This window comes from Chiloscyllium plagiosum, unplaced genomic scaffold, assembly GCF_037043375.1.
Source record: "Chiloscyllium plagiosum isolate Xiang-an unplaced genomic scaffold, Cpla_swu_hap1 HiC_scaffold_5, whole genome shotgun sequence".
NCBI classification, from domain to species: Eukaryota; Metazoa; Chordata; class Chondrichthyes; order Orectolobiformes; family Hemiscylliidae; genus Chiloscyllium; species Chiloscyllium plagiosum.
The window spans coordinates 61403776-61414913 of record NW_028270143.1 but is presented as its reverse complement, the minus strand read 5'-3'; the positions used below and the strand labels follow the sequence as shown (position 1 = coordinate 61414913).

The 11138-nt window shown below is 40.6% G+C and overlaps 1 pseudogene; it reads right to left on the bottom strand.

Annotated features, from left to right (window-relative positions):
* Window positions 1-446: 446 nt before the first annotated feature.
* LOC148149945 (uncharacterized) lies at window positions 447-10408 on the bottom strand (annotated as a pseudogene).
* Between the last annotated feature and the right edge of the window lie 730 nt (window positions 10409-11138).

Sequence of the window (11138 nt, the reverse complement as noted above, 5' to 3'; positions counted from 1 at the left end):
CTTCCTCCTTATCTCTTTCAATAACATGTAACTATTACATTTCTACCTTCCTTTAGTTCTGAAGAAGAGTAATATTCAACTCAAAATGTTAACTTCCATTATCAACAGATACAGCCAGACCTGCTGAATTTTTCCAAATTTGTAAAATTTCTACTGCAGCATGATTTTGCTGTCTTGCAAAGATAAGACATATTATGAAGGCACGAGATGGAACCTATAGCTAAAATAATCTGTAAAATAGTTTGCATTTAGTTTCCCAAGGCATACTACATGCCTAGATAACACAAGTGTAAACATTACTGATAGAGGAAAGAGCAAGGGTTCACCCATGATTGTTATCTGGGATATAAAACCCAAAACATCTTGAATAATTAAGGTTTAAAACATTGAACAATGGAACATTCCAGTGTGACCACTTTCAGCAGCTTGATATTTCAGAAAATGCTTTAAGGTGAAAAGTGGTTCTGAGATTTCCTGGGCTCCAGGTGCTGTGTATTCACAGCTGTTTGTAAGTCATGGTTCACAGCATTAATTTCTGGCTGCTGGAGCTGTCCCAGTTTCTGGGGAATGTACATAAGGACATCAGTCAACAAAATGTGGCCTGTACGATCATTTATTTCCTCAGCTGGATTGCCCATTGCTATAATGCTGGTATTTTACAAGCCTCATGGTTCAATAAATATGGCACTATATTGGTAATGTTACAGGGTGCAATAATAAGAAAAAAAGGTTTCAAATCCTCTATGACAATTTGAGAGTTTGAATTCGCTTCAAAACAAAATTAGTCAGGCAGGTCAGGCCTGCTTCTTGGATGCTGCCTGACCTGCTGTGCTTTTCCAGCATCACACTGATCTAAACAGTAACTATGAAGACATTTTTAAAGTAAGAATATTTTACTTATTAGCTGGAGTCTTAGTTGACTTCTGAAATGGCACAGAAAGTTATTCAAGGGAGTCTACCAACTACCAAACCTGCCATTGAATTCTTAGTGAAACTCGGGATGAACAATTGTAAGTGCAGGTCTTTCCAGTACTATCCACGTGCTGAGAGATTTTCTTTTCAATAAGTTCTTATATCACCTGGATTCATATTGCTACAGTCTCAGGTGTGCAAACAGTAATGTGGAACTGAAGCCCAAAGGTCAAGATCAGATTCAGCCTAGAGTCAACTTCATCCCTCTTTTAGCTAACAGACAAACAGTAGGTCTTCTAGTTGAATTGAGTTTCGGGCCACCTACCTCTCTGGCAGCAGCCCTCAGTTGAGTCTTGGTGCGAAGGTTGGGGAGAAACATTGGAGCATGGTCTAACAGGAGTTAACAGTAGCAGTTTGAAAGTTGGATGTGAGCACTTAATAGATCTACATTAGACACTGAAGAATGCTGTCTGATTTCAGCCGTACTTATTGCAAACTAACTGGGGAGGATTCAGAAATCAAGAGTTGATCCTCTCACATACACCTATGAGTGTAGAAATACCTGTTTAGACGGCACCAAGAATACCAAATAAGTAGCTCATTCCAATTATGATTGGCATTTTCTTGGCTGACTATAAGCACAGGATCATGAACACCAGAATGGAGATCTGTTAACATTATATTATGGCCATAACACAGATGCCAAAAGGTCCAGTCTACATCTCCATAACCTTATGTGGAGCGGTGCAGTATTTACAATATTGCTTTGCCGTTTGAGTCAGGGCAGTGGATTGTGACAGTTTAATATGACAAATGAGGAACCAACTCACATCTACTCCATTTACGCTGACTGAAAATATTTGCATGATTCACGAACCTAATCCACTTTGTTCATGATTAAAGTATAGCAATTTGTTTTCTAATAAAATTATATTGGTCAAATTTAGAAAATTGCTATTAAGCATTGTTCAGAAGAATTTATAACAGCTGCCATTCACTTAGTTAAGTATTACTCAGTAAAATTCACTGGGGAAGCAACACTACTTACTGTGACTGCCAAGCAATGAAGGCATCATAACAGTAACCTCCCTTGAGGTTGCATATCAGGGAATTCACTGATCAATTGATTACTGCGTGCACAGTATAAAATGGTTACATATTTATGTGAACATTTTTCAAGCTGGTGCCTTTGAGAGTTTTGATAAAGCTGTGTAAATAAAATTTATATGCTGGATGTCAGTTGGATTTTCCTCCTGTATTTGAGAGATTGGTTGTATTCTTATCATTAGAAAAGAAAATATGTATGACAATAGTTTACCAAAAACACATTTCTTATCTGCATGTAGCCCTGCACAAAACACTGGATTTATCTGTCAAATATTCTGTAATAAACAATGAATTGTTTAGTTTCTGTACTATGGTAGGAGGAATGAATTGTATTTTACTTAGCGTTGATAATCCAAGGTGCTGTTTTCAACTTCCGGTGTTTTTTGTAACATTATGCATCAGGGATGCAGCAACTGACCACCATTGTCTTTGTGAAGCACTTATACCATCTAATATTGCAGAAATGCACAGACATTTGTTCTGAACTTGAGAAGTAATATTAATGAGTTATCCAATAACTTAATTGAAGCCTATAATTCCCTTTCAGTCTGTCAGGATGCCTTGTCATAAATTACAAGATGTATCCTGAAAATTCAGTGTTTGGATAAGTGACCAGAAAATTGAGTTGAACAACTACTGCCAGGTTATTGCTAAAAGTGTACATTACACATCACTAGTGAAAATTTCCTGAGGCACTTTAACCCAATGAAATCTATTGTAGCAGATAATGGGGCCATAAGGATTTTTCTGTTTACACTGCAAATTCCATGAACTAATGATACTCATCTCTAATGATACAAAGACTAGATTGTTGCCTGCCAGAAGATGTTCTCTTAAAACATCAGTATTTTTGTCCATCCATATTTTCTCTGCCAGCTGTGTGAATAGTTATCAATCGTCACATTTGAACAAATCTAGCTTATCCTACGTTATTCCAAATCCACCAATTCGGAAGGCAATCAATTTGCTGAATCATTCCTTTGAAATCATTATTGACAGAGAAGGAGAACATAGACTCAATTTATAGGCATGTTCTTATTTACACGTCCCAATATAGAGTCAACACTCACACTCGCCACCAGTCCTGTGGCCTCTTACACCCATTTTTCACAATTGTTGTGCAGTGAAAGGCAGGTAAATGTATCCTGACTAACCTTGACCAGTTTGCAGTAACCCTTTTTAACTCAGACACATTATGCGGTGAGGTAAATATAGAGGACATGTTCTCAATTCCAACAGTCATCCCATCAGCTGATGATTTCAATTTATTCGATATCTTTTTGAACTTGCTCAGTCTATTGGACTACGGTAGCAAACATTTTGTATGCATTATCCTATTGTGTCTGGATCTGTTGTAATTTTTCTGGTAAGTGTTCTATATCAGTGTAATATTTCTCTAAATAATCTCCTAAAGCCTATCAAAATTTATCAATGGCATTAACAAAGATCTCACTTGTGTTGTGTATGTCAATGAGTTCAATTACGCCTACCCTGGCTAATATGTGGGGTCTAGTGTATAAAGTGGTGTTGTGGATGTCACGGGGAAGGTTCTGCATTGGTAATGTTTGAGAGAAGTTGTGATATGGTATTCTCCTTCCCCTATATGAGGCTTGGGTGATATCAGTGTCCAGGTGTAATGATTGTAACAAGGTCAGCCAACTGCACCTCATAGAATATGAGTTCCCTAATTGGGGATGTTAATCTTGTACAATCAGGGAGCCCTGGCTGACAGATCATGACAGATAAAAGTGGAAGAAATTCTAACATTCTGGGCGCTGACTCTGATGAGGCTGTGCCAAAGTCAAGGACTCTCCCCATGTAAATGCAGGATGACTTGGTGATAGTTTACTGGCCTCTGTGGAGCTATTTCACAGACTCTGGAATTTCTGTATTTCAGTCTAGGTTGGTGCTTGTCCAAAAACCTGACATAACCATTAAAAGACACAAGATGGGGCACACAACTACTTGTTTGGTTTGCAAATATTTATCCAGAGTGGTACCTACAAGCCTTCCCTCTTTTACAATAGTGTATGGTAGGATGTCATCATATTCTAATGACATTCCCTCTCGGATAATGTGATTATTTTCAACGTCAAAGACTTTTAATCCATTTTCATTTCATGTTATGATTTGGATCTCCAATGCTATGCCTAAAGCCTTTTCTGGGTTTCCCTTGCAGTTATCGTCAAACCAGACATTGGTCAGTTGCTGTAACTGGCAATTTGAAATAGTGGGTGTCCCTTTCAACAGAACTACTCTATTTACTCATCACTAATCCAAGATGGAACCTGTCCTTGCCCAATCTGCTTCAGTTTCTCTCTCAACTGTTTTATCTTTCACTACCCATAGACACTACATAGGGTTTGATTCTGCTGTCTATTGTTATCATCTATTTTTCCTTGAATGATTTCATTTATTGCCCTGGGTTACCTTCTAGCACCATTGTCAAATGTTGGCTAGCCTGTTTTTCCCTTAATTCCCCTTCGGCACCTTGCCTATTGTCCTGAATGATTTTATCAAAGGCCTGTTTAACTTGTTGAGCTCATACCTGCATTTATTGTTCAAAGTAGCGAAATCAAGAGTCTTGTACTGTGGACACTCCTTCTCCGTAAGCTGTTGCCAAATTGTTAATTATATCTCTTTTACTGCACCCCACTGGCCTGGGTTTGGCCTTACCCATTTCTGTCCCAGTAATCAACCTGTTAAATCTAGGTCCAATTTCTGATGTTGGAAAGGGCACCACTCTGGCAGCTGAGTTCAGGATATAGCTAATAGCACAGGTACTAATTCATGGTGGATATTGCCATACAGGATTTTGCCTGTGTATTTTAAAGCCATTTTGTAGTTCTTGGGCAAGCATGGAGCACTTACGATCTATAATTAGTAAATGAAATAAGGACCGAGTTTTCCGGGGCATCATTGGCCTAGCTCCAAGCCTTTCTCTGGACCAATGGTTGAACATCCCAATTCCATGCACTCACTGGTAGAGAATCCTTACCAGTCGCCCGTGGTTTCAACACTTATATAACGTTCCCCTCAACTCCTATTGATCCTCCCATAAACTACTCACTGATTGTTTCATCCATACATTGCAGCATGGTCTGGATGGACCCAGATCATACCATTATTGCACATAGCTGCTGTGGCAGGTGAGAACTATGTGTCGCCAGGGTAGTTCACCCTTGGTTCAACTGGCCTCCTGACGACAAAGTATACAATAAAAAGAAGGGTTGTCTTCTGCATGTTGCTCGATTCCTGAAAAAATTCAAGGTAACATCTGTCACTAACTTGTTTATTTCCTAATATGGATTGCCATCTACACAGATATTCCTAACCATGGAGACAAACTGACGTATAGTTGACCCATGCTCCTGGATCACATCTTTTCCCCACTGTTTTAATTTAGTTCTTGAAAAATTGGTTCATCCCAATTCCCTTTTTTACGATAAAATTGCCAATTTTGGTCAGGTACCAATTTTTCCTGATGAGTGATTTGGGAAATTAACCTCAAAGTTTGGAGTTGGAGCTGGTTGATGCGTGGACACCTTTGAGAAAGGTTTAATGAATGAAAACTGATTTGAAGTCCACATGCAGTGGAGTGCTGCTGGGCAAATGACAATGAGATTGAAGAAAAGACAAAATGTGGCCCAAATTTTATAAAACTTCAACAAAGACCTAGCTTATAATCCAAATCTGCGCTGTATCCTGAGTGAAACAGAACACCCAGCAGCGCATGTACAAAGTCAATGATCTTAAGTATTCCACAAGAGTGCAGGAAGCAATTAAAAAGGCAATTTGCATATTGGCTTTCATTGCAGAAGTCAGATGTAGGAATATCTCACTACTCAGCCTTGCTGAGACCACAGCTGGAGTACTGTATGCAGTTTTGGGCCTCCATACCCACAGAGGGATAAGAACGCAGGGAGTGCAGTGGACGTTCACTATGTCAAAACCAGAGATGACAGGACTGTTCTATGAAGAGAGATTTGTTCAACTGGCCCTGTAATTTCTCATGTTCAGAATGCTGAGAGGGGATCTGATGTGAAGTATAAAGGCTGAAGGGTGACCTTATAGGGGTTTATAAAATCATAAGGGGCATACATAGGGTAAATAGACAAGGTCTTTTTCCTGGGTTGGGGGAATCCACAACTTGATGGTATAGGTTTAGAATGAGAGGGAAAAAAAATTAAAAGGGACCTAAGTGGCAACCTTTTCATGCAGAGGGTGATGCCTGTATGGAATGAGCTGCCAGAGGAAGTGGTGGAGGCTGATACAATTACAACATTTAAAAAGCATCTGGATGCTTTTATGAATAAGAAAGGTTTAGAGGGATATAGGCCAGCTGCTAGCAAATGGGACTAGATTAGGTTTGGATATCTGGTTGGCATGGACCGAAGGGCCAGTTTCCACACTGTTTCTGTACTGTACATTTCTATGACTCTACGACTCCATAAACAATTCTAATAGAGCTGCACAGATTAGATGCAGGGAATACATTTTCTCTGGATGGGAAGTCTGGATCCAGGCTCAGGATACAGGGTAGGCCATTTAGGATGAGATGAGATAAACTGCCTTCACCCAAAGGGTAGTGAACCTATGGGACTCTTGACCACAGAAGGCTGTGAAGGCCACACCACTGAATATATCCAAGAGAAAGACTGATAGGCCTTTACATATGAAGGCAGGAAGGAGTATAGAGATAAAGCGGAATATGGCATTCAGATGAAGAACAGCTATGATCGTAATCAATGGTGGAGTAAACTTGAACAGCTGAATCCTGCTCCTAGTTTCTATGTTTCTCAGAATACTTGGCATCATCTGCTACCTCACATCTACTGAATTTAACTCTGTCAGTGGATAAACATCTCACCAAGGCTCATGGACTGCAACTCTGCATTACATGTATGATGTATGATGTCTATTCAACAGCTCGCACCCAAGAGATCCCCACAATGTAATTCCTATACATTCACTAGGAGCACCTCATTACCTCACCCACTCCTACACCACCACTGATAGCTTTCCCTTCCATTTCCATCCTATTCAATCCCTCTGCTTGTCTTATTATAGGAAAAATTGACTGACAAGCAGGCAGTGAGAACTAAGACCAATGTGGGGAGGGAGATTGGGGGGCGGCGCGGTGCAGTGGGAGATGAGCAGGGAGATCACAAACATCAGACTCTTCACTTGCTACAAGGAGAAAATAGTGGAATTGACTGGTAAAAAGCATGACCACTCAGAAGAAGAGAGAGAGGATCTCAGTCAGTCAGGGTCTGGTCACTCTTTGCTTCAGGTTTTCTACCTAAGTCTGTCAAAGGGTGGACCATGGGCAGTTTTGGAGATCTGACCATAAAAATTCAAGAAAATTATGTGATGCCATGTTCAGTTCCACGTGATGATAATTTATCACTTGCTCTGAGAAAGTATGACCCTGTATGGTGAACAAAGAGATGTAAGGACATCTCTGGAGAAAGCGGGCAGTGGGTTGCTAAAGATTACTTTTAAAGAAGCCTTTTGTGGTAAGCATACTTCGCAAGATACCTGGCAATGGAATTTGTTCTGTTCTTTTATCAATGATATCTTTTCCTGAGTTTTCTTTATGTGTTGATAGGAGTCAACACACAACATCAAACTTAACAGCACAAAAGCAGGCAATTTTTTTGTTCTGTTCCAATGTTTATGCTCTGCACGTCTTCTTCCACTCTAAAAGCCATTTACTGCTGGCTTGTTGCACTGCTCTGTCCTGTGGAGAGGACCGATCAGACACAAAAACGATAGTCACCTTCTCCTGGCCTTGACCAACATGAATTCCAGTACATCAGTGAATCTGAGTGTGTGTCGGCAAAAGTTTTCACTGTGGAGGAATTTAGTAATTCCTCTTATAAAGTTATTATGGTACTACTTGTTTATTAAATTAAATGTTGGTGAGTTTAGTCTAAAGTCACCACACCACAAGCAAGGGACAAATTTAAGAAGGCAGAGTCTTTATGGTAACCTCAGTCAGTACAGGAATTGAGCCCACACTGTTGGTATCACTTTGCACCATAAACCAGTCATTCAGCTGACTGAGGTTACCAATCCCCTGTTGCACACACAAATGTATTAGTGTCCAGGACTGCTGGAGCTCAAATTTCCTATCTGCTGTGTTTCTCCTGTATATATTCCCTCAAGCTGCTCATTTTGTAGGCAGCAACATACTCAGAATGTCAAATTTATTCAAATGATGAGTGCCGGGAATATTGTAAATGTAGGAAGCAAAAATACTCAGACACACTCTTGAGACACAAAAGCTTGTCCCCAATAGTACACCGTTAGGATAATATCTCCAAACTTGTGCAAAGATTTGATACAAATTTGATTTCCTGTGATGGGTCAATGATTAACTCCATTTGTTGTATGTCTTAAAGAGTCATACAATCCAGACAAATCCCTCTTTTTGATCCATTCATTTGTGAGACATAAGCTTATTTAAAACATATCGGTATTCTCTTAACTTGATTTTTTTTTTAGAATGGTATAATGCAGATTGATTTAACAATCTGAGGGACTCTAGACTGGATTCTCTGATTATCGTCACAATCATTATAGCAACTGATTGGGTAACTGGTCCTATAGTCATGATGTGGAGGTGCTGGTGTTGGACCGGGGTGGACAAGGTCAGAATAACACGACACCAGGTTATAGTCCAACAGGTTTGGTTAAAATCACAAACTTTCTGAGTGTTGCCCCTTTGTCAGGTGAAGTGAGAGGGAAGCACACAGAACACAGAGTTTATCGGTAGAGAGATCACAGGCAGACAGATTAAGAGATTATACAAATGGTGTGAGTGAAGGGTCAAATAATAAGTCTCTGCAGGTGACCAAGGACGTTAGATAGTGTGAGTGAAGTGTCAACAGCTGAATAACAACTGAAGAGATACCCTATAATCCGATTAAATGAGGGAGAGAGACAACTACAAAAGATGAAATATAAGGTGGTGCTGGAGACTGGAATAACATGGAACACAAACAGAAGCTGCTGGAAAAGTCCAACTGGTCCGCCAGCATCTGTGAAAAAATACCAGAGGAAGGGTCACTGGATCTGAAACATTAACTCTGATTTTTCTTCACAAATGCCTCCAGACCAGCTGAGACCTCAGCAACTTCTACCCTAGCTCCTGATTTACAGCATCTGTAGCTCTTTTGGTTTTTATTTGACTGGAATAGCATGATAGGTATAAGAGTTGTATGCCGAGGGTCTAACCAAAGTAACAAGCAGTCCAAAACTCTACAGAATACTTACGGTAGAGAGATCATAACACATTTATTAAGATAATAGTGTTATAACAGGACTGTAAGGAAGATTTTACAGACACAGAACAGTGTGATGGGGTCACATGTAGCGTAACATGAACCCAAGATTACGGTTGAGACCATCTTCATGGGTATGGAACCAGGCTATCAGTTTCTGTTTGGCAATTCTGAGTTCTGTATCTCGAAGGCCGCCTTGGAGGACACTTACCCGAAGATCAGAGGCTGAATGTCCTTGACAGCTGAAGTGTTCCCCAATTGAGAGGGAACATTCCTGCCTGGAGAGTGTTGCATGCTGTCCATTTATTCGCTGTCGTAGCATCTGCATGAACTCGCCAATATACTATGCCTCGAGGCATTCTTTCCTGCAGAGTATGTGGTAGACAACATTGGCCGAGTCAGATGAGTATCTGCTGTGTCGGTGGTGGGTGGTGTTTCCACATGCGATGGTAGGATCCATGTCGATGATCTAACATGTCTTGCAAAGATTGCCAGGCCAGGGTTGTATGGTGTTGTGGTCGATGTTGTCCTGAAGGCTGGGGAGTTTGCTGTGAGCAATGGTCTCTTTAAGGTTGGTTGTAGTTTGAAGGCAAGAAGTGGGGGTGTAGGGATGATCTTGGTGAGATGCTCACCGTCATTGATGACATGTTGAAGGCTGCAAAAAACATGACGTAGTTTCTCCGTTCCAGGGAAGTACAGGATGAAGGAGGGCATTCTATTGGTCATGTCCTGTGTCTGTCTTCTGAGGATGTCATTGTGGTCTTTTTGTTGTGGTATGTTACATATCCTTTTCTTATGAGGGCATCCTTCAAGAATTTTAAGTGTATATTGCATTCCTCCTTGCCTGAGCAGATCCTGTGGGGTAGGTGCAGGACTTGTCCATGGGGGCTGACTTCCTTAGGGTGGAAGCTAGAGAAGTGCAGCATCATGAAGTTATCTGTAGGCTTGCAGCAGAGTGAGGTACTGAGCTGGCTATTCTTGATGGAGATGCGTGTGTCCAAGAATGAGACTGATTCTGAAGCGTAGTCCATGAGTAAGTCTGATGGTGGGATGAAACTTGTTGATGTCACTATGTAGTCATTACAGTGATTCCTCGCCATGAGTCCAAGCAAGGGAAATGTCGTTGATGTATCTGTTGTATAGCATTGATCGGACGTCCTGCACAACAAAAAATGTCTTGCTCAAAATTGTGCATGAAAATGTTGGCAAATTGGGTTGCAAATTTGACTCTCATGACTGTTCTTTGTGTCTGGATGAGGAACTGGTTGTTGAAGGTGAAGATGTTGTGGTCGAGGATGAAGTGGATAAAGTTTGTGATTTCAAATAAACCTGTTGGACCATAACCTGGTGTCATGTGATTTCTGACTTAATCCTATAGGAGTGGGGAGTCTGAGGGTCTCCATAATCCATATGATAAGGAAGGCTCATCTATGCATTTCACCTCAGTACCGACCAACATTCCAGAACTCCACTAATGCCTGAAGTAGAATAATAGAATCACTACAGTGTGGAAACAGGCCCTTTGGCCCAACAAGTCCACACTAACCCACTCAAACCCATTCCCCTACTCTGTTACTCTACCTTTACCCTGACTAATGTACCTAACCTTCACATCCCTAAATAATATGGGTAATTTAGCATGGCCAATTCACCGGACGTGCACAGCTTTGGATTGCGGAAGGAAATCCATGCAGGCACGTGGAGAATGTGTAAACTTCACACAGTCAACTGTGAGGCAGCAGCGTTAACCACTGAGACACTGTGCCACCCCAAGTAGGTTTCTAACTATCCCAACATATATTTAAATGATTCATGGATAATTATATATTT